The sequence below is a fragment of the Pseudophryne corroboree genome, chromosome 4, assembly GCF_028390025.1.
Source record: "Pseudophryne corroboree isolate aPseCor3 chromosome 4, aPseCor3.hap2, whole genome shotgun sequence".
In the NCBI taxonomy this organism is placed as follows: domain Eukaryota; kingdom Metazoa; phylum Chordata; class Amphibia; order Anura; family Myobatrachidae; genus Pseudophryne; species Pseudophryne corroboree.
The window spans coordinates 894,503,136-894,523,276 of NC_086447.1; the positions used below are offsets into that span (position 1 = coordinate 894,503,136).

At 47.7% G+C, this 20,141-nt stretch overlaps 1 protein-coding gene and 1 pseudogene across 2 annotated transcripts in view; one reads left to right on the forward strand and one right to left on the reverse strand.

Annotated features, from left to right (window-relative positions):
* LRFN2 (leucine rich repeat and fibronectin type III domain containing 2) overlaps positions 1-20,141 on the reverse strand; it is a 746,523-nt gene that overhangs the window by 267,953 nt on the left and 458,429 nt on the right. The window lies entirely within an intron of this gene.
* On the forward strand, positions 15,957-16,075 carry LOC134912660 (5S ribosomal RNA; annotated as a pseudogene).

Here is a 20,141-nt window from a genome sequence, read left to right on the forward strand (position 1 = left end):
TTGGGCCCACTTCCTCCACCCCAACCCAAGTGAACAATATGTGACACCCACACAGCAATGGGTGATAGGGAGAGGCAGAGGGTGACAGCGTAAGGCAGGCATAGAGGGGCAGAGGGTGGTAATGGATGGCAAGGAGAGGCAGATGGTGACATTGGAAGGCAGGGTGGGGGCAGAGGGTTACAGGGAGAGACAGTGGGTGACAGGGAGAGACAGTGGGTGACAGTGGTACAAGCACAATGGCCCTCATTCCGAGTTGTTCGCTCGCTAGCTGCTTTTAGCAGCATTGCACACGCTAGGCCGCCGCCCTCTGGGAGTGTATCTTAGCTTAGCAGAATTGCGAATAGAAATTTCTTAGAAATGTCTGAGTAGCTCGAGACTTACTCCTACACTGCGATCAGTTCAGTCAGTTTCGTTCCTGGTTTGACGTCACAAACACACCCAGCGTTCACCCAGACACTCCCCCGTTTCTTCAGACACTCCCGCGTTTTTCCCAGAAACGTCTGCGTTTTTCCGCACACTCCCAGAAAACAGCCAGTTTCCGCCCAGAAACACCCACTTCCTGTCAATCACACTCCGATCACCAGAACGATGAAAAATCTTTGTTAGGCCGTGAGTAATATACCAAACTTTTGTGCTGATTTACTTGGCGCAGGCGCACTGCGAACATTGCGCATGCGCAGTTTGCGACTAATCGCTCCGTAGCGAAAAAATCTTACGAGCGAACAACTCGGAATCACCCCCAATGCCCGGTGCAATATGAAGAACAGTGGAAATGTACCTTGGTGGGGGCAGTAACACAGTGGCCCCTGCTCTGCCTGTGATAGGGGCCCCTGCCCTTTGTTCTTTCTTCAGTTTGGCACTCGGTCAAGCAGACTCTGACAGCCCTGCCTCCCTAAGGATAAGGACAGGACCCTCAGGCAGTGGGGCCCACTCTGATCTCTACAATGGATCATTCATCTGACATTGCTCATAATGGTCTGCTGGTGGTGGTGGTGGAGGGGAGATAACTCATCGTGGTCAGGGAAGCTCTGGGCCCCTTGGTCCTCAGGGGCCCCGGTACAATACACCTGCTGCACCAATGGTAGTTTCGCCACTGATAACAAGAATATCAATCATTGTTAAATATACCCCAGAGTCTTTTAAACTTTTTTTTTTGTTTGCACTGCTTCTATTTTATTACAGTGCAAGGTGCTACGGACCCCTTATAATTAAAGTATAAAATAGGTCGATAGATGATAGATCAGGGACGTGCAGTCAGGGGAGGCAGGGGAGGCAGTGCCTCCCCTGTCATAATGATTAAGATAATACAAAGAAGATGCATATGACACATATTCTGTGCCATATGTATCTTCTTAATATTATTCTTATCGTTGCTGTTTTGTATATGTGTTTGGGAGGCACCGATCGTGGTGCCTCCCGTTGTCACTGGGGAAAGTATGGGGAGCGGGGGGTGGGCTCGGGCGGGGACTAGCCATGGGCTGTAAAAGCCCATTGAAAATATATGGGAAAGCGGCACCATTAGTGGTGCCGCTTTCCATCAGGGACGTGCTTTCAACCTATGAAAGCACGTCCCTGTCAGTGAGGCCACAGTGATTGGCCAGCGGATCCGTCACTGGATCCGCTGTCAATCACTGTGTGGGCGACGCTGGCGGAGGAGGTGCAGGCGGCTGGATGCGGCGATGGTGCGGGCGGCGGGATGCAGCGGTGGAGCGGGCGTCGGCGGTGCGGGTTGCGGCGGCGGTGCGGCGGCGGAAATTACCTTTATCCTGCAGAGTTTGGCAGCGGAGCGGTTCCAGTTTCAAAAATGGCGCCTTAGCGTCATTTTTGAAATTCAAGATGGTCGCCGCGAGCCAATCACGGCTTGCCGCGTCATCGCCCAGCTCCCTCCGGCTGACTTATATAAGTCAGCGCGAGGCGGAGGAGAGTCAGTCCGACGGCGGAGGAGGAGCTGTGAAGAGCTCCTGAAGAATGAAGACGCCGGAAGTCCTGGCTGGGCGGTGGCTATGCAAAAGAGCTTAGCAGCCGCCGCCCACCAGGTGAAGACGCTGGAAGCCCTGGGGAGGTGGCGCCCCCCCAGGTGAAGACGCCGGAAGCCCTGGGAAGGCGGCGGCCACGCAAAAGAGCTTAAAGGCCGCCGCCCCCAGGTGAAGACCCAGTTTAATAAAGCTTGTTTTCAAGACTTGTGTGGTGTTTTTATTTAATATTTTCTTTACAGGTGGACTACAGGTGCCAGCGGGCACTTTATGTCCGGGCATGCTGGCACTTGTGGTTCTCCAAGTGCCAGCATGCTGGGGCAGGCTTGCTGGGACCTGTAGGCTACCTGTAAAGAACAATATTACTATTCTTTGCAGGTGGACTACAGGTGCCAGCAGGCCCTTTGTGTCCGGGCATGCTGGCACTTGTGGTTCTCCAAGTGCCAGCATGGTGGGGCAGGCTTACTGGGACTTGTAGGCCACCTGTAAAGAACAATATTAACACACAATGAACCCCGCACCCACCGCCACCAGGGGTGCGGGGCATAGCACTGGGCTATCAGCCCAGTGCTGGTTATTGCTCGGGAGGGGGGACCCCATTTTTATTTTTTGGGGTTCCCATTTTCCGAGGAATTCTAACCCTGGGCTGACTGGCTGGGGGGCAGATTAATGTTATGGCAGGGGGACACCACACTGAGTGTCTCCCCTGCTATGGCATTACTCCCCCTGGCTGGTTCTGCCTAGTGCTGGTTTTACTGATGTGTTGGGGGACCACACTTTTTTTTTTCAGGTGGGGGGGGGGGAGGGCTTCTTAGCTGCCAGTGCCTCCCCAACCAGTGACCTCACCGCACGTCACTGTGATAGATAGATAGATAGATAGATAGATAGATAGATGATAGATAGATAGATAGATAGATAGATAGATAGATAGATAGATAGATAGATAGATAGATAGATAGATAGATAGATAGCACTGTTAGTAATTGTTGCAGTCAGGAAGTACTGATCCATAGAGACCAGACATCAGTCACCCGTCATTTACCACGGGTGCTGAGCAGAGTTCTATCCTTACGTATCATCTTAAGAGACTGAGAGGGTCAATCCGAGTTGATCGTAGCTGTGCTAAATTTAGCACAGCTACGATCATCTTCCCTGACATGCGGGGGGACGCCCAGCACAGGGCTAGTCCGCCCCGCATGTCAGTCCGCCCCCCCCCCCCCCCGCACAAATACAAAAGCATTGCACAGCGGCGATGCTTTTGTATTTGTGAAGTAACTCCCGGCCAGCGCTGCTCCTGCTGCTGGCTGGGAGTTGATCGTCGCTGCCACTGGCCGCAGCGGCTGTGTGAGACATCATACAGCCGCCACGGCCCGCCCCCCTAACGGTCCGACCACATCTGCGTTGACCACACCTATGTTGGCCGGACCGCGCCCCCTAAATGGAGGCTTAACGCTGCCATCCAGCCCCCTCCCGCCCTGCGACTGCCTCTGCCTGTCAATCAGCAGAGGCGATCGCTACTAAGCGACATCCCCGCGCATCGCTATCGCTGGTGCTAGATTGGCCTGCCGTGCAGGCCAATCTAGCGGTTCGCTCAGATTCACTGCTGGCTGAAATGAGTGCCCCCCCATCTCCCCCCGCACGCTCAGCACAGATCGCGCTGTGCCAGGGACGTGCAGGCAGGGGAGGCAGTGCCTCCACTGTCATTAATGATTACAATAATAAAAAGAAGATACTTATGACACATATTCTGTGTCATATGTATCCTCGTTATATTAATATAATCATTGTAGTCCATGTAATAGGTTTGGGAGGCACTGACAGCTAGTGCCTCCCGTAGCCAGTGGGAACAGGACAAAGCAGGGGGCGGGGCCATGCGCTGGGCTGTAAAAGCCCATTGAAAAAAACTGTGAAAGCGGCACATATACAAGTGCCTCGTTGACAGGGACGGGCTTTTAGCCCACATCAAAACACCCCCGTCAGCGAGGCACATGTAATTGGACAGCAGATCCAGTGCTCGATCCGCTGGTCCAATCACTGATATGAGCACTCCCCTCTGACTGCTCCCTTGCTGGTGGTGCTGTGAGCCTGACGGGAGCCGCCCGCGCCTGGTGCTCTCCGTTAACCAGCAGCAGCAGATAATCGGCGGCAGTGGACCCGGAGGCAGCGGCGGTAAATCGGCGGTGATGGACCCGGAGGCAGTGGCGGTAAATCGGCGGCGGTGGACCCGGAGGCAGCGGCGGTAAATCGGCGGTGATGGACCCGGAGGCAGTGGTGGTAAATCGGCGGCGGTGGACCCGGAGGCAGCGGCGGTAAAGTGCATTATGCAGCGGCGGCCGGCGCTCTCCTCCTCCTGCTGAACTCCCCCGCCGGCGGCTCTGCACACGGGACGCAGGTGAGAGTGGCTAGGGGAGAAAGTGGCAGGTATTGTCACTGATTCCATTCAGGGCTGGATTAATGACTGGGGGGGGGGGGCTTTAAATAAAATGGTAAAAGTTTATATATCTGCACAAACACAGTGCAAGAGAGAGGTGGAGACACGAAGACAGAGAGGCATGGAGGGGAGAGAGGGGGCACGGAGAAAGGGGGGCAAAGAGAGAGAGAGGCATGGGGAAAAGACATGCATGGGGAGTGAGAGGGAGGCATTGGAAAGAGAGGGGACATGGAGACAGAGGCATTGGGGAAAGAGACAGGCATGGAATGAGAGGGCTGAAATAGAATGAGAGACTGGGCAGAAGAGCTTGCACTCACGTGCCCAGTAGACCTGAAGGTCGGTGGGAGGCCACCGCATTGTCTATCCGGCTAGACGCTGGCCAGGGATGCAGTGACTGTGGCGGGTTCCCCGCATTCAGGCTTTAGGCGTCCGTGAGGGGGTAGGCGGGAGGCGGTTGGAACATGGATTGCGACGCGTTATACTGACTGGATCCCGCTGGAGGAACATCAGTGTGGAAGATACGGTCAGTGTTCACTCGACCCCCGCTGACACCACCCAGGAGACTGACTTCACTGAAGCTCCTCGGCGGCTGAGCTGTTCCCTAACAGCAGCCGGAGACAGCTAAATGCTTTAGTTTTATGTGAGCAGTAGAGAGTCTGGGGGCAGTGTGTGGGGGCTCCTAATGTGTGGGGTCCCGGGACGACCGCCCCTGTTTCCCCTCCTATAATCTGGCCCTGATTCAAAGTGCTCTCCGTATTCTGGCTGCTGAACTATTGAACATATTTTGATGGTAGTTGTTTCTTCAGCATCACCATCAACATTGGTAGTTTGTTGTGAGCAATATAACCCTTGTTGTAACTGGTGGAACAGCTTAATGTATGGTTATATATCATCATGTGGGTATCGGAATCCTGGCACGCAGTTATTGTGTCTCTGTAATACCCATGTGTGTACTCTATGTAATTTCTTCCCTTTTATTTGGTGCATAAATGACCTGCGTTTTAAGTGTAACTGGCACTACAGGGGGCATAAGTGTAACTGGGAATACAGGAAGCATTACATGTAACTGGCACTACAGGAAGCATTACGTATATTTGGCACTATACTGGGGCATTACGTGTATCTGGCACTATAGTGGGGCATTACATGTAACCGACACTATACTGGGGGCATTACGTGTAACTGGCACTATACTGGGGGCATTACATTTAACTGGCACTATACTGGGGCATTCAATTTATCTGGCAGTATACTAGGGCATTACATGTAACTGGCAGTATATTAGAGCATTACTTTTATCTGGAACTATACTGGGGCATTAGGTGTAAGGAGTACTACTGTGGGTATTATGAGTAAGGCTGCCAATTGTGTATGTAGAGGGGGTGATAATACAGTATATATATATTTGTAATTTGATAACACGATATACAGTATAGTTTCGAGGCCACATCCACTTTCCTAGGAGCGTGCGCACATTGGAGAGAGGGGAGGACACTTCAAAAGATCTCGCTCAGGGTGCTAGTAGGTCTGGAGCTGTCTTGGTACTTTTGAGTCTGTCCTGTAATCACGGTATATACACAATATGCAGTACCAGCCCATCCCCCCCCCCTCCATGTACGCTAATGTATCTGCTGTTCCTAAAAAGTGAGCTGAGGTTTGTATTCTTTTGCTGCTGGGGATGTACTGGAGAAGTCAGTGCCTCCCCAGCCGTTGACCTCACCGCACGTCACTGCGCTGTGCTGAGCAGTGGGAGAGATGTGTGCTGAGTGGTTCGCTCAGCACACATCTCTCCCGCATCGGCCCGTATATATGGGCCTTAACTGAGTAGAAAAGGCGGAGCATAGTCCATTGTCCAATCACATTACACCGGTCTTTTTTTTCTAGAACAATAGAAAATGACAGCAGAAATCTAATTGGTTGGTATTTGTAGGCATATTTCAGTACTAAACAACTGCACAATAATTCAATAATAAAGAGTCTAGATATCATCTTCTAGAAATTGCTAGATAATGACAAGTAGAATCCGATTGGTTGCTATGGATACCATCTTGACTTCTATAAACCCACACTTTTAGTAAATATTACCCCCCCCGCGATCGTTCATTGTTGATCTATTCTCGTTTATACATGCAAGTCAATTTGGACGATATAGATGTATGTACTCTCATATTGTCCAAACTGACCATCAATATCGACCAGTGTGCAGGCAAAAATCGGCAGAAATATCGACCATCGATAATATCGTTGGTCGATAAAATCGCTAACATTGCCCAGTGTGTATGGCCCAGTAGACTGCAAAGGCTGTGATGCCCTCATTAGTTGAAGGCAAATCAGGCTATTATATATATACTAGGTGCTTCATCGCGCCCTACGGGTGCTCTTCACACCGTCGCAAGGGGCTACGCCGCTTTAACCCTTGCATGCCTATATGGGGTTCAATATTTGTATTATATGGAGTATTACCTGCATTCCTTTGTTAGTGGTTAAATATTGCACAATGAAAGGGCGTGCGATGGTGAAGGAGGCGCAGCCCCTTGCGATGGCGTGACCAGCACCTGCAGGGCACGGTGTACAGAATGAGCGGGTGAGGGGGGGGACTGCGGATGGGGGAGGGTGTCTGTAGATGGTGCAGGTGGAGGGGGGGCAGATGTGGGGGGGACCGGATGGGGAAGGGTTGGGAGGTGCTGCGGGTGGGGGAGAGACAGAAGAGTGGGGGCTGTAGATGGGGGAGGGGTCCGGAGGCACTGCAGGTGGGGGAGGGGCAGGGGTGCCACGGGGAAGGGGCAGGTGCAGGGATTTTGCGGATGGGTGAAGGGTTCCGGAGGTGCTGTGGGATGGGAAGGGGCGGGGGTGCCGGGGATGGGGTAGGGGGTCCGGAGGCACCGCGGTAGGGGAGAGGCAGGTGCGGGTGGTGCGGCGGACGGGGAAGGGGGTCCGGAGGCGCTGCAGGTGGTGGAGGGGCAGGTGCGGAGGTGCCGTGGGTGGGTGAGGGGGGGACCGCGAACGGATGAGGGTGTCTGCAGATGCTGTGGGTGGAGGGGGGCAGGTGTGGGGGGAGACATATATGGGGGGTGGATGGTGGAGGGGGTCTGGAGGTGCTATGGGTGGTGGAGGGGTGGGGGAGTGGGTGCCGCTGGTTGTGTAGGGGGTCTGGAGGCACAGCGTGTGGGGGAGGGGTGGAGTGTCGCATGTGGTGGAGGGGATGGTGCGGAGGTGTGGTGCATTGGGGAGGGGTCTGGAGGCGCTGCGGGTACTGTACCTGCCAAATAGGTAGTTGGAGTGTATGCAGTAACAGGGCCAGGACAGGGGTGACAGGGTCAGAACAGGGGTGACGGGGCCAGGACAGGGGTGACGGGGCCAGGACAGGGGTGACAGGGCAAGGACAGGGGTGACGGGGCCAGGACAGAAATGACAGGGACAGGATAGGGGTGACAGGGCCAGGGTAGGGGCGGCAGGACCAGGATGGGGTGACAGGGCCAGGATATGGGTGACAGGGCCAGGATAAGGGTGACAGGGCCAGGATAGGTGTGACAGGGCCAGGATAAGGGTGAAAGGGCCAGGATTAGGGTGACAGGGCAAGGCCAGGGGTGACAGGGCAAGGCCAGGGGTGACAGGGACATGACAGAACACAGGGCACGGGAGAGATTGGTATTAGTGACAAAACAGTGGTGACAGACAGATGTGTCTTACCGGAGTCACTGCTGCTGGCTGCTGCTGTTCCACTCCAACCTGTTAGGATCTGCTGCTGGTGGACACTTGGCATGGCTGACTCTCTCAGGCTGGAGTCCTGCTTCCTCTGCCTGCCTGCATCCCTCCCCCCACTCCTCAATCACACACCTCGGACCTCGCGCGGCTGGCGGGCACTGTGGCAAGGGGAGACTGGGAGTGACTGGTTAGCCCCCAGGAGACGCTGCGGCTGGAGGGAGGAGGGGGTCATAGCATGCACGCGGTGCGGACCTCGCGGCTGCCGGGCACTGTGGTAAGGGGAGACTGGGAGTGACTGGTTAGCCCCCAGGAGACGCTGCAACTGGAGGTAGGAGGGGGTCGGAGCCTGCAAGCAGCGCGGACATCTGCAGCGCTGCCCGCCGGCTAAAGTGTGTGAAGGAGCTGGGCGCACCTCACTGCGGGCGGCAGCGCTGCAGCTAGCGGTGGGGTTGCCGGGGCTGGAGATAACAGAGGCAGTACGGAACCTGCACAGCGGCAGGTGCCCCACAAAACTGCAGCTAAGAAGCGTGGAGTGTGCCAGAAAGTGACGCTCCTCCGCATCAGAGAGACCCTGCTAAGTATGCTGATGTCGGGGGTCAAGTACACAGTGAGCCAGTGCCCGTCTGTCTGTATGGCATACCCCCTCACACACCCCCATACCTTCCAACTGTCCCGATTTTCGCGGGACAGTCACATTTTTTCGGGTCTGTCCCACTGTCCTACCCGCGGGCCGCAGTGTCCCGCGGTGGGGGGGGGGGGCAGTTGGGAAGCTCCTGTACTCGCTGTTCTGCTTAGCATGCACACAGCGTCTATTTAGTGGAGACAGAGGGAGAGGGGGCATCAGGGGGTACGGATTAAGGGTGGGCGGCTTATGTACCCCGGGCCTCACAGTTTTAGGGGGCCCCCCGGCTGGAGTAGCTCAGTCCAAGCTATGAAGCTCCCCCGTCCTGCCAGCAACAGCATTGTGCTATATTCAGCACACGCTGCTGCGTGTTGGCAGGTCTGTGGTGTTGCAGGGAGGCAGCAGCCTCCCTGCTTTCTTCTGCCTGTGCGGGTGTGTAGGGGGGGGGTGTATGGATTTACCCCTAGCTGAGGGGCCAAAATCCCATAAATAAAATAAAAAAATCCCGGAATTTGCATAAGGGGGCCTGGACACGAGGCCCACAATTAGGCCACGCCCCCAAACCCACAGCGGGCACAGCAATGAGAAAGGGTTCCTGTCTCAAGTGCCCTGGGCCCCCCGGACTCATAATCCGCCGCTGGGGGCATGCCAGCAGCTCACAGAGCGCTGGGCATGCCGACTCACTAACGAAAATGGGGCGTGGCTCGCGATCGCGGGTCCACCCGCGAAGCCACGCCCCCTTTCCCGTTGGCCATGCCTCTTTTTGCTGTGCGTGTGTCCCTCTTGCCTGAAGAAAGCTGGGAGGTATGCACCCCTACCTGTGCCATGCCCATACCATCTGCTTCTGCTCCAAGTCTCCTATAGATTTGCCCAGATCTGTGACTCATTTGACTAACTCCGCCCAGTGTTTTGACTCCGCCCAATGTTAGCAAATGAAGCACAAAGTCACAGATATGGGCTATTATATAGGATATATATATATATATATATATATATAATACTCCAACATCAGCCAGCACTCCACGCTTATGATCAGCTGGTCCCGGTGCCCAGTGCAATAACATACACACGTCCAAACACACCTTAAATAAAACACCTGTTGGAGACGAGTTCCTGCGAGTGCCGTGCCGTGTTTGGACGTGTATATATATATATATATATATATATGTATGTATATAAATATATATATATATATCTATATCTATCTATCTATCTATCTATCTATATATATATATATATATATATATATATATCTATCTATATATATATAGACTTGTGATACTAGGACACACAGTACAGGATATTTGTGGTACAATACCATAAAGTCCATCTATTGAATCTGACTCCCTGAGAATCACATGCCGATTTTTGAAATTGATCAGGTTGGAAATTATGGGAATCATCTGTCGATTCTAATTCCATAAATATCACGCACTTATCTTACAGGACTGGCCAGGCATTTTCGGCTATGAATTCATATTGGGTGATTCATTTTTAACCAATGTAAGTGTCCCAGAACAATCGTATCTACTGATTTTTGATGTTAACTACTCAAATGAGATATACCCCTGATGAAGTCTCTGTGAGAGACAAAACGCGTTGGATATCAGTCTTGTTGTGATTTGACCTCAAGTCTACAATGTTAGAAGGAGGAGTTTGTGAAATAAATATTTGTACACTTGCTATTATGTGGACCACCACTGGATGTTAGTGGTGGATGAAATGTTTTAGGAACATTTATACCATTACAGTTTCAGATGGTTTTTTATAAATTTTAATAAATTTGTATATTGGAACCTACTGATTGCTTTTTTAAATAAGATCATATTTCACTATTGCTGTATATCTTGTATATATTGTTTTGGTCCCTCCTAACAGGGGACCTAGTGGAATAAGGTAGCCGGTTCAAATTATTGAAAAAGATCCCTACCCTAGTACTCTGAGTTCAATTAGTGCAGATAGGGAGCTTTGTGATATATAAATATATATATATATATATATATATATAGAGAGAGAGAGAGAGAGATTGAGACCACACTCACAGCTTCAATGTCCCATCGGGCGGTGCTCCATAATGGCCAACAGACCAAACAATAGAATTCACAAGGTATAGGCACTCACCAATTTCTTCAACATAAAGTGCTTTAATCAGTCATAGCAGCATCAGACTGTTGGCTTGTATGATGCTGCTATGACTGATTAAAGCACTTTATGTTGAAGAAATTGGTGAGTGCCTATACCTTGTGAATTCTCTCTCTATATATATATATATATATATACTGTATGTATGTGTATATATATATATATATATATATATATATATACTGCTCAAAAAAATAAAGGGAACACTAAAATAACACATCCTAGATCTGAATGAATGAAATATTCTTATTAAATACTTTGTTCTTTACATAGTTGAATGTGCTGACAACAAAGTCACACAAAAATTATCAATGGAAATCAAATTTATTAACCCATGGAGGTCTGGATTTGGAGTCACACTCAAAATTAAAGTGGAAAAAAACACTACAGGCTGATCCAACTTTGATGTAATGTCCTTAAAACAAGTCAAAATAAAGCTCAGTAGTGTGTGTGGCCTCCACATGCCTGTATGACCTCCCTACAACGCCTGGGCATGCTCCTGATGAGGTGGCGTGTGGTCTCCTGAGGGATCTCCTCCCAGACCTGGACTAAAGCATCCGCCAACTCCTGGACAGTCTGTGGTGCAACATGGCGTTGGTGGATGGAGCGAGACATGATGTCCCAGATGTGCTCAATTGGATTCAGGTCTGGGGAACGGGCGGGCCAGTCCATAGCATCAATGCCTTCGTCTTGCAGGAACTGCTGACACACTCCAGCCACATGAGGTCTAGCATTGTCTTGCATTAGGAGGAACCCAGGGCCAACCGCACCAGCATATGGTCTCACAAGGGGTCTGAGGATCTCATCTCGGTACCTAATGGCAGTCAGGCTACCTCTGGCGAGCACATGGAGGGCTGTGCGGCCCCCCAAAGAAATGCCACCCCACACCATTACTGACCCACTGCCAAACCCATCATGCTGGAGGATGTAGCAGGCAGCAGAACGTTCTCCTTGGCGTCTCCAGACTCTGTCACGTCTGTCACATGTGCTCAGTGAGAACCTGCTTTCATCTGTGAAGAGCACAGGGCGCCAGTGGCGAATTTGCCAATCTTGGTGATCTCTGGCAAATGCCAAACGTCCTGCACAGCGTTGGGCAGTAAGCACAACCCCCACCTGTGGACGTCGGGCCCTCATACCACCCTCATGGAGTCTGTTTCTGATCGTTTGAGTAGACACATGCACATTTGTGGCTTGCTGGAGGTCATTTTGCAGGGCTCTGGCAGTGCTCCTCCTGTTCCTCCTTGCACAAAGGCGGAGGTAGCGGTCCTGCTGCTGGGTTGTTGCCCTCCTTCGGCCTCCTCCGCGTCTCCTGATGTACTGGCCTGTCTCCTGGTAGCGCCTCCATGCTCTGGACACTACGCTGACAGACACAGCAAACCTTCTTGCCACAGCTCGCATTGATGTGCCATCCTGGATGAGCTGCACTACCTGAGCCACTTGTGTGGGTTGTAGACTCCGTCTCATGCTACCACTAGAGTGAAAGCACCGCCAGCTTTCAAAAGTGACCAAAACATCAGCCAGAAAGCATAGGAGCTGAGAAGTGGTCTGTGGTCACCACCTGCAGAACAACTCCTTTATTGGGGGTGTCTTGCTAACTGCCTATAATTTCCACCTGTTGTCTATTCCATTTGCACAACAGCATGTGAAATTGATTGTCAATCAGTGTTGCTTCCTAAGTGGACAGTTTGATTTCACAGAAGTGTGATTGACTTGGAGCTACATTGTGTTGTTTAAGTGTTCCCTTTATTTTTTTGAGCAGTGTATATATATATATATATATATATATATATATATATATATTGATATTGATGTTGTGAGGATAAGTGAGCTTGCTATGGTGAGTGCTGATCTTTCTGTTTGTATATATATATATATATATATATACTGTATTAATATATATATAGTATATATATATAGTATATATACATATATATATATATAACGAAAGAGAAGTGGAGGGCGCAGGTATGAGTAAAAGATTCACAATTTCATTTATTTAGAAACAAATGCTCACATACATCTCAGCTTAAAATGTTGCGTTCCGTCCTTCACATAGCAGTCAAGCCACGGATCCGCTCTCTCACACAGCCGGTCTTCCGTCTCTTATCCGAGAAACGCCAGCAGTTGATTTTTCTCACCGGGACTGGGATCAGGTTGTGACCGTCTCTCACCAGCTCCACAGGCCACGCCCAACGCGTTTCGTCTACGGACTTCGTCAGGGGGTGTGGCTATGCATCATCTTACATTTCATTTATACCATCAGAAACACCTGTTTATTATAATCATCTGGGCCTATGCAATCTACAATAATTAAAAGCAACTGGACTAATGAAAAAAAAAAAAAAAAAAAATAGAAATAGTCTTCTGTCATATAAAAATAAAAATGAAAGTACAAATACTTTGATACCATTTGTCACTGGTTATAATGTTAAAAGTAGGGAGATTAAGAATATTCTTGCTAAACATTGGGATGTTCTGTTAGTAGATCCGGTACTCAAAGGGTTGCTACCAGAAAAACCTCAGGTTGTTTTTAGAAAGGCAAGGAACCTGAAAAGTACCCTGGCACCTAGTAATCTACCAAGAATAAAAGATGATTCCTGGTTGAAGAAAACCACTGGTTTCTTTCCTTGTGGTAGATGCAAAATGTGTTCCTTTGTGAGTAAAGAAAGAAAGAAAATCTGGAACAGGGATAAAAGTAAGCATTGGGTTATTAAAGAAATAATTAACTGTCAAACCTCCTGTGTGATATATATGGTGGAGTGCGCCTGTGGGGCACGCTATATAGGTAAAACAAAGCGCCAGTTAAAAATCCGGATGTTAGAACACACAAGAAGTATTATGAATAAATGCCAGGAACATAGTGTTCCGAGGCATTTTCTTAAGTGTAATGGTGGTGATTTAAATAAATTCAGTTTCAAAGCATTGGAGCATGTGAGGCTGGATGAGAGAGGGGGGGATATATTAAAACAGCTTAGTAAGAGGGAGGTCTTTTGGATCCATGCGCTAGAAACAATAAGTCCATCAGGATTGAACGAGAATTATGATATAACCCCCTTCTTACATTAGTTGTACTGTGGATAGCTCGCTCTTTGCGGCACTGTAGTCGGATCATTGATCCCTTTGCCTCATTGTGAGCTGAGTTCTGTATGGTATATTGAAGTGTAGGTTGGAATGGGTTAATAAGAAAAAACTGCTTGAGACAAATAGTAGTATCTCTAAATGGTTATGCGTGCTGGTACCCATTGAAAGGATTTATTATGAAGTATCTATTGCCAATTAATGTTCCGTTTTATGGATGCTATTCAGCTTATTCTATTTAGTATTCATTACTTTTTTCACTCTCTTTTCAGGGTATAATATGTCAATGTACGAATTTTGGGAGTATCTGTACTGTTTATAGTGTTTATATTGTTACATTTTTAGATTTTCTCTGCTGGTTAATGTATTTTTATATGATAATTATTGTATAAACAATGATTTGTGAAATAATGTTATACGGGTAACTATATGATAACTTGTTAGTAAAGAAATCAAATTGGGAGCAAATGTGTTGGAAACGTATAAAGGTTTTAGTATCTATATGTGTGTATATAATTGGTTAGTCCAGTTGCTTTTAATTATTGTAGATTGCATAGGCCCAGGTGATTATAATAAACAGGTGTTTCTGATGGTATAAATGAAATGTAAGATGATGCATAGCCACACCCCCTGACGAAGTCCGTAGACGAAACGCGTTGGGCGTGGCCTGTGGAGCTGGTGAGAGACGGTCACAACCTGATCCCAGTCCCGGTGAGAAAAATCAACTGCTGGCGTTTCTCGGATAAGAGACGGAAGACCGGCTGTGTGAGAGAGCGGATCCGTGGCTTGACTGCTATGTGAAGGACGGAACGCAACATTTTAAGCTGAGATGTATGTGAGCATTTGTTTCTAAATAAATGAAATTGTGAATCTTTTACTCATACCTGCGCCCTCCACTTCTCTTTCGTTACATGTGTATTGGAATTGGTGGTTACAATTCCTAAACGGAGGAAGCGGCAGCATACATCATTAAGAAAACGGGACATGGGACTTTTCAAATCTTTTATTGGATATGAGAAAAAGGAAAGTGTATCTACTGCGCAGCTCTTTTATTGAAATATATATATATATATATATATATATGTAGACATATGGATTAGTATTGCGCCACATGTGCTATAAAACAGATATGTCGTTTACAAAAGGCTATTCACTATGACACTCCCCTATGCTGTTACCCTCAAAGAATATAGGGGTGGTACAACCCTAAAAACAATGTAAGGAAAAGGAGGGGATGAGGGTGAGTAGCGACCTGGGTGTCCGTAAAAGGTATAAAATTCCCATGTACCTACACCCCAACAGGAAAACATTCACTGATATGGAAAAGAAGAAGGAGTACAGAATTAAGGATCACATGAACTGTAACACCCAATCAGTAGTATACCTTTTGGAATGCAACTGCGGCAAACAGTATGTAGGGAAGACAAAGAGACCCCTGAAACTAAGGATACAAGAACACGTAAGAAATATCAAGAACAAGGTGGAGAGCCACGCCGTGTCCAAACACTTCATCCACACACACAACTCTAATCCGGAAGCACTGACTTTTAAGGCCATTAAATTGGTGAAACTAGGAGACAGAGGAGGGGATCTCGCTAACAAGTTGTCACGCCGTGAAATGTTCTGGATATTTTAATTACAAACACTACAGCCCAAAGGATTTAATGACAGCTACGAGATCGCCCCCTTTCTTTAAAACACGGTACTTCTACTCCTTAATATCCGCCGTCCGGCAGTCTCTGCAAGTCTCTGCACAAACCATCCTTTTGTTTCCAAACCCCCTACCCAACTCCCCTCCCCCCCCACCCCCCTACCCTATCCACACCAGCTGTAATCACCTAAACCCACCCTTCCCACCTCAACACACTCCCAACCCACCCCCCACCCCCTCCACGGTCCCCCCATCCCTTAACCCACAATAGAACTTCGACTTAATTACCAGTTCACAAATACTAAATTAGCACTATTACCGCGGTCCGGAGCAATAACCTGGAAGGGGCAAAATTATTACAGTCATACCACGCTGGAAATGCCCAAATACGCCCGATCTTGGAAGCCAAGCAGCGATGGGCCTAATCAGTACCAGCGAGGGGGACCACCTGGGAAGATCAGGTACTGTATGGAACAGGAATACAATAAGTGCCTAAGTAAGGAATATACTCCTCATTCACCCGCATTTATATAATTGTACCGAGTACGGTAACTATAGAGGATTCACATAATCACTGTCTTTCACACCTCCGTATCTTTGTAATCACAATTAATTTTGATATACACTATATATATAATTACTTCACTCCAATCTCTAAACTCTCCCAGCTCTATTATTTGTGCACTTTAATGTGTATTCAGAAATCTGCCTCATTAATAACACTGTTATTTATCCTTTTTTGCTACTAAAGTTAATTGCAGCCTTTGAATAAGAATGATGTCATTCTGATATCTTCATTTATATATTTTTTTCTATGTGGGGAACCGTTGCCATGACACTGGAGAACACTGGAGAGTCTTTTTTCCAGAATGGACTTCTAAGAAATGGCCGCCGCACACTAAGACCCTATGGACATAATCTTTCCGAAAATGGCCGCCGCCATATGGACATACTGAACACCACTCTATGTAATAGGAGCCCCTGGACCCTGCATGAACATGCAGCCCATGTGATCGCGCTAAATCGCCGCGGGCGCATGCGCAGAAGAAACCGGATGTGCGGCAGAAGTGACGCGCCGTGTCCGCCGCAACCGGAAGTGTGGCGGAAATACCGCTACTTACAGATTCGAAAGACTGTTCCCTTTACTATTGGACTTTTAAACACTCGTTTTTAACTAATACCATGTTGCACAACCCTTCACTAAGCTGGAATTTATTGCTATATGTACAGATTCGTATGTCTACGAGTATCTGCTAATTAATGAGATCACATGACTTCTAATGATGTCACTACCCTCCCACTAAGGGATATGGCTATAAATAGCTGCCAAGGTTCATTTTGTCCCTACCCTGTGAAGAAGTCTCATCAGACGAAAAGCGTTGGGTGACTTGTACCTACCTCACTCTAAGATAAGGATACTTTTAATTTGCTCTTTTTTATTCGGTGCTTTTAGATCAGTTGTGTATTTTATTGTCCCAATTTTTATGTATCTCCTTTATGTTTGCATTTTTATGTCAATAAATAGCTTTTATATATATTCTAACATACTGGCAATTTTATACCTTTTACGGTCACCCAGGTCGCTACTCACCCTCATCCCCTCCTTTTCCATATATATATATTTTTATATATATATATATATATATATATATATATATATATTAGTGATGAGCGGATTCGGTTTTACTCGGTTTTACTCGGTTTTACTCGGTTCTCAAAACGGCATCTTATTGGCTCACGGATGTCACGTGTTTTGGATAGCCAATAAGATGCCGTTTTGAGAACCGAGTAAAACCGAGTAAAACCGAACCTCGCTCATCACTAATATATATATATATATATATTGTATATACAGTATATAAAAGCATCCCTCAACCCGCTGGGACTCCATCACTCATTGTTCCAGCTTCGCATTTAGCTTGTGAAGAGACTTTTTTTCAGGAATTTCTCTTTTCAGCAGCTTGAATCCATATTTCGGAAGAAAACTTCTCTCTTCATGAAAATGTTCTCTCACAGACATATCTCCTTTATCCATTGCGACCTTGTACAAATAAAATCAATCATTGCAGGATGAGGCAATTACTATATACTCTAAAGCTACAATCGTCACCTACCGACCATCATAGGACCATTGTAAACAAAAACCTCAGCTAAATAGATTGCTTGAGACAAGAATGGATGCCGAAGGTTTCTTTTACCCAAAGTATTATATTTTAGACCTCTGGATAGACGAATGTCTTATTAGGCTCCCACTGTTCTCCTGTGCGCAGGAATTGTTATTGGAAGAAATTGCTGATTTCATACACTGCGCTGTGTTTGTGCAAATGTTGCAGAGATATTTGGAATCCCAGCAAGATTTCGGAGCATCTTAACAAGGGCTCTCATGTTATGGAACACATTTATCCTAATTTGCGTTGTGCACCTGAAAATTAAGAATTATAATCGCTGCAATAAGGATTTTTTCATTCTAATATGTTCATTTAAATTTTCAAGCACAGGCTCCGATATAACGCACAACTAGATCACATGCAGCCCACCGGAGAGGGTCCCAGAGCAATCGTATCTACTGATTTTTGATGTTAACTACTCAAATGAGATATACCCCTGATGAAGTCTCTGTGAGAGACGAAACACGTTGGTTTTCAGTCTTGTTGTGATTTGACCTCCAGTCTACAATCTTAGAAGGAGGAGTTTGCACATTGAAGGTAACAGGCTAACGTCATCTGCATATGGCGTTGGCCATGGGTATATCTTTAATGTGTGCAGTACATGTCGTGCACACAGCCCCCAAGTTACTCACCATGATGAATCATAACGCTATTTATCATAGGGCTGGTCTTACAGTATGACATGGGAACCCCACGCAGTTCTCCCTGCTATAATACAATCGGCCAGGCAAAAGCTTGTGCTGCTTCCAGCTTCTGTATAGGAACTCCATGCCCTTCTCCTACATGTATTTCCCACCCCAACAAAAAGACCTATTCATGCTTTCATTATCGGCCAGCTGTTTTGGAATCAATTGCCCCGCCAACAGGGACTGACAACTTCTTAAAGACTAAACCCCACCTTATCTCTGTCCTAATTGGCCATTTCTTTTCTACCTGATGGGAAAGATGTATCAACCCTTAGCGAGAGAAAAAGTGGAGAAGTGGCCCAAAGCATTAATACATCTACCCTTAAGTCGGAGATCTCCTTTTTTCCCTGTATGAAGCGCATTAGCACTGGCACTCTGTTCAGCTTGTCTGATGGCAGCTCTACCCTGCAATCTGCCAGCTATGAGAGCTGACTCTTCATTGATACTTATATATGACACACAAAACACAAGTAGGTTTCTAGGCTGGCAGATTCCGAGAATCATTTCTAAAACTTGTTGGTTGCACATCGGAGCTGTGAATGGCATTATGATGTTTATTAAAGAAAAATACGTCCCTATATAATCTTCTTCTTCTTTTTCTTCATCCTCTTCTTCTTCTTCTTCTTCTTCTTCTTCTTTTTCTTCTTCCTCTTCTTCTTCTTCTTCTTCTTCTTCCTCTTCTTCTCATCATCATGAAGCAATATTGCAGAAGAAAACTTGTTGCGTATGATAATAAATGTTGTATGGGGCTCTGGTCAATCAGCTCCCAACTGACATTTTTCAAACATGACAGTTGGGAGCTGATTGGCTGGAGCACCATTTATCTTACATAACAAGTTTTAACCCTTAATATACCAAGCCTACCTCATCAACGTACTTTACCAAGCTGGGGTCTTCAGAGTTCCCAACAGTTTTTTGTCTAAATTCCCAACTGTTTGATGCGGTAAATTACTAAAATTATGTTTTTTGTGTTTCTGAAGGGATACGTTCTAGTAAGGGGATGATGACAGCATAAAATATTTTGTTTATTTATTTCAAGAGTAGTTAGCCAATAAAAGCCATATATTCTTCTTCATTACAGTGTGTACATTTTTACATCCGATTGGATACTGTATATTCTTGTAAAAAGATTATATCACTGCCTTGCCCTGGGGCCCGCCACTGTCCAGGGCCCAAAGCATGTAATGAGTCAAACTGACTCATTACATGCTGCTGTGTGCTGCGGGCAACCGCCGCCCGCAGCACACAGCCACCCGCTGAGGAGAGGAGAAGAGCGCAGCGGCACGGGGGAGAAGGAGGGAGGTGGAGGAGGGAGCTGCAGCAGCGCTGTGTAATTGGTAGAGGCGCTGCTGCTGCTGTCCTGCTTCACCATAGGCTGCCCTCCGCCGCTGTGAATGCTGGGAAGCGCATCCCAGCATTCACAGCGGTGGAAAACAGCCTATGGTGAAGCAGAGGGACAGCAGCAGCAGCGCCTCCACCAATTACACAGCGCTGCTGCGGCTCCCTCCTCCACCTCCCTCCTCCTCCTTCTCCCCTGCCCGGGATCTCTGCAGAAGCTGCACCGAGGAGCCTGAGCCAGCGGAGAGAGTAAGTATAATTCTTTCTTTCTTTCTTTCTTTCTTGTCTGCCTTAATGTGTAAAAAGGGCATGCTGTCTGCCGTCATGTGTAAAAAGGGGGACGCTGT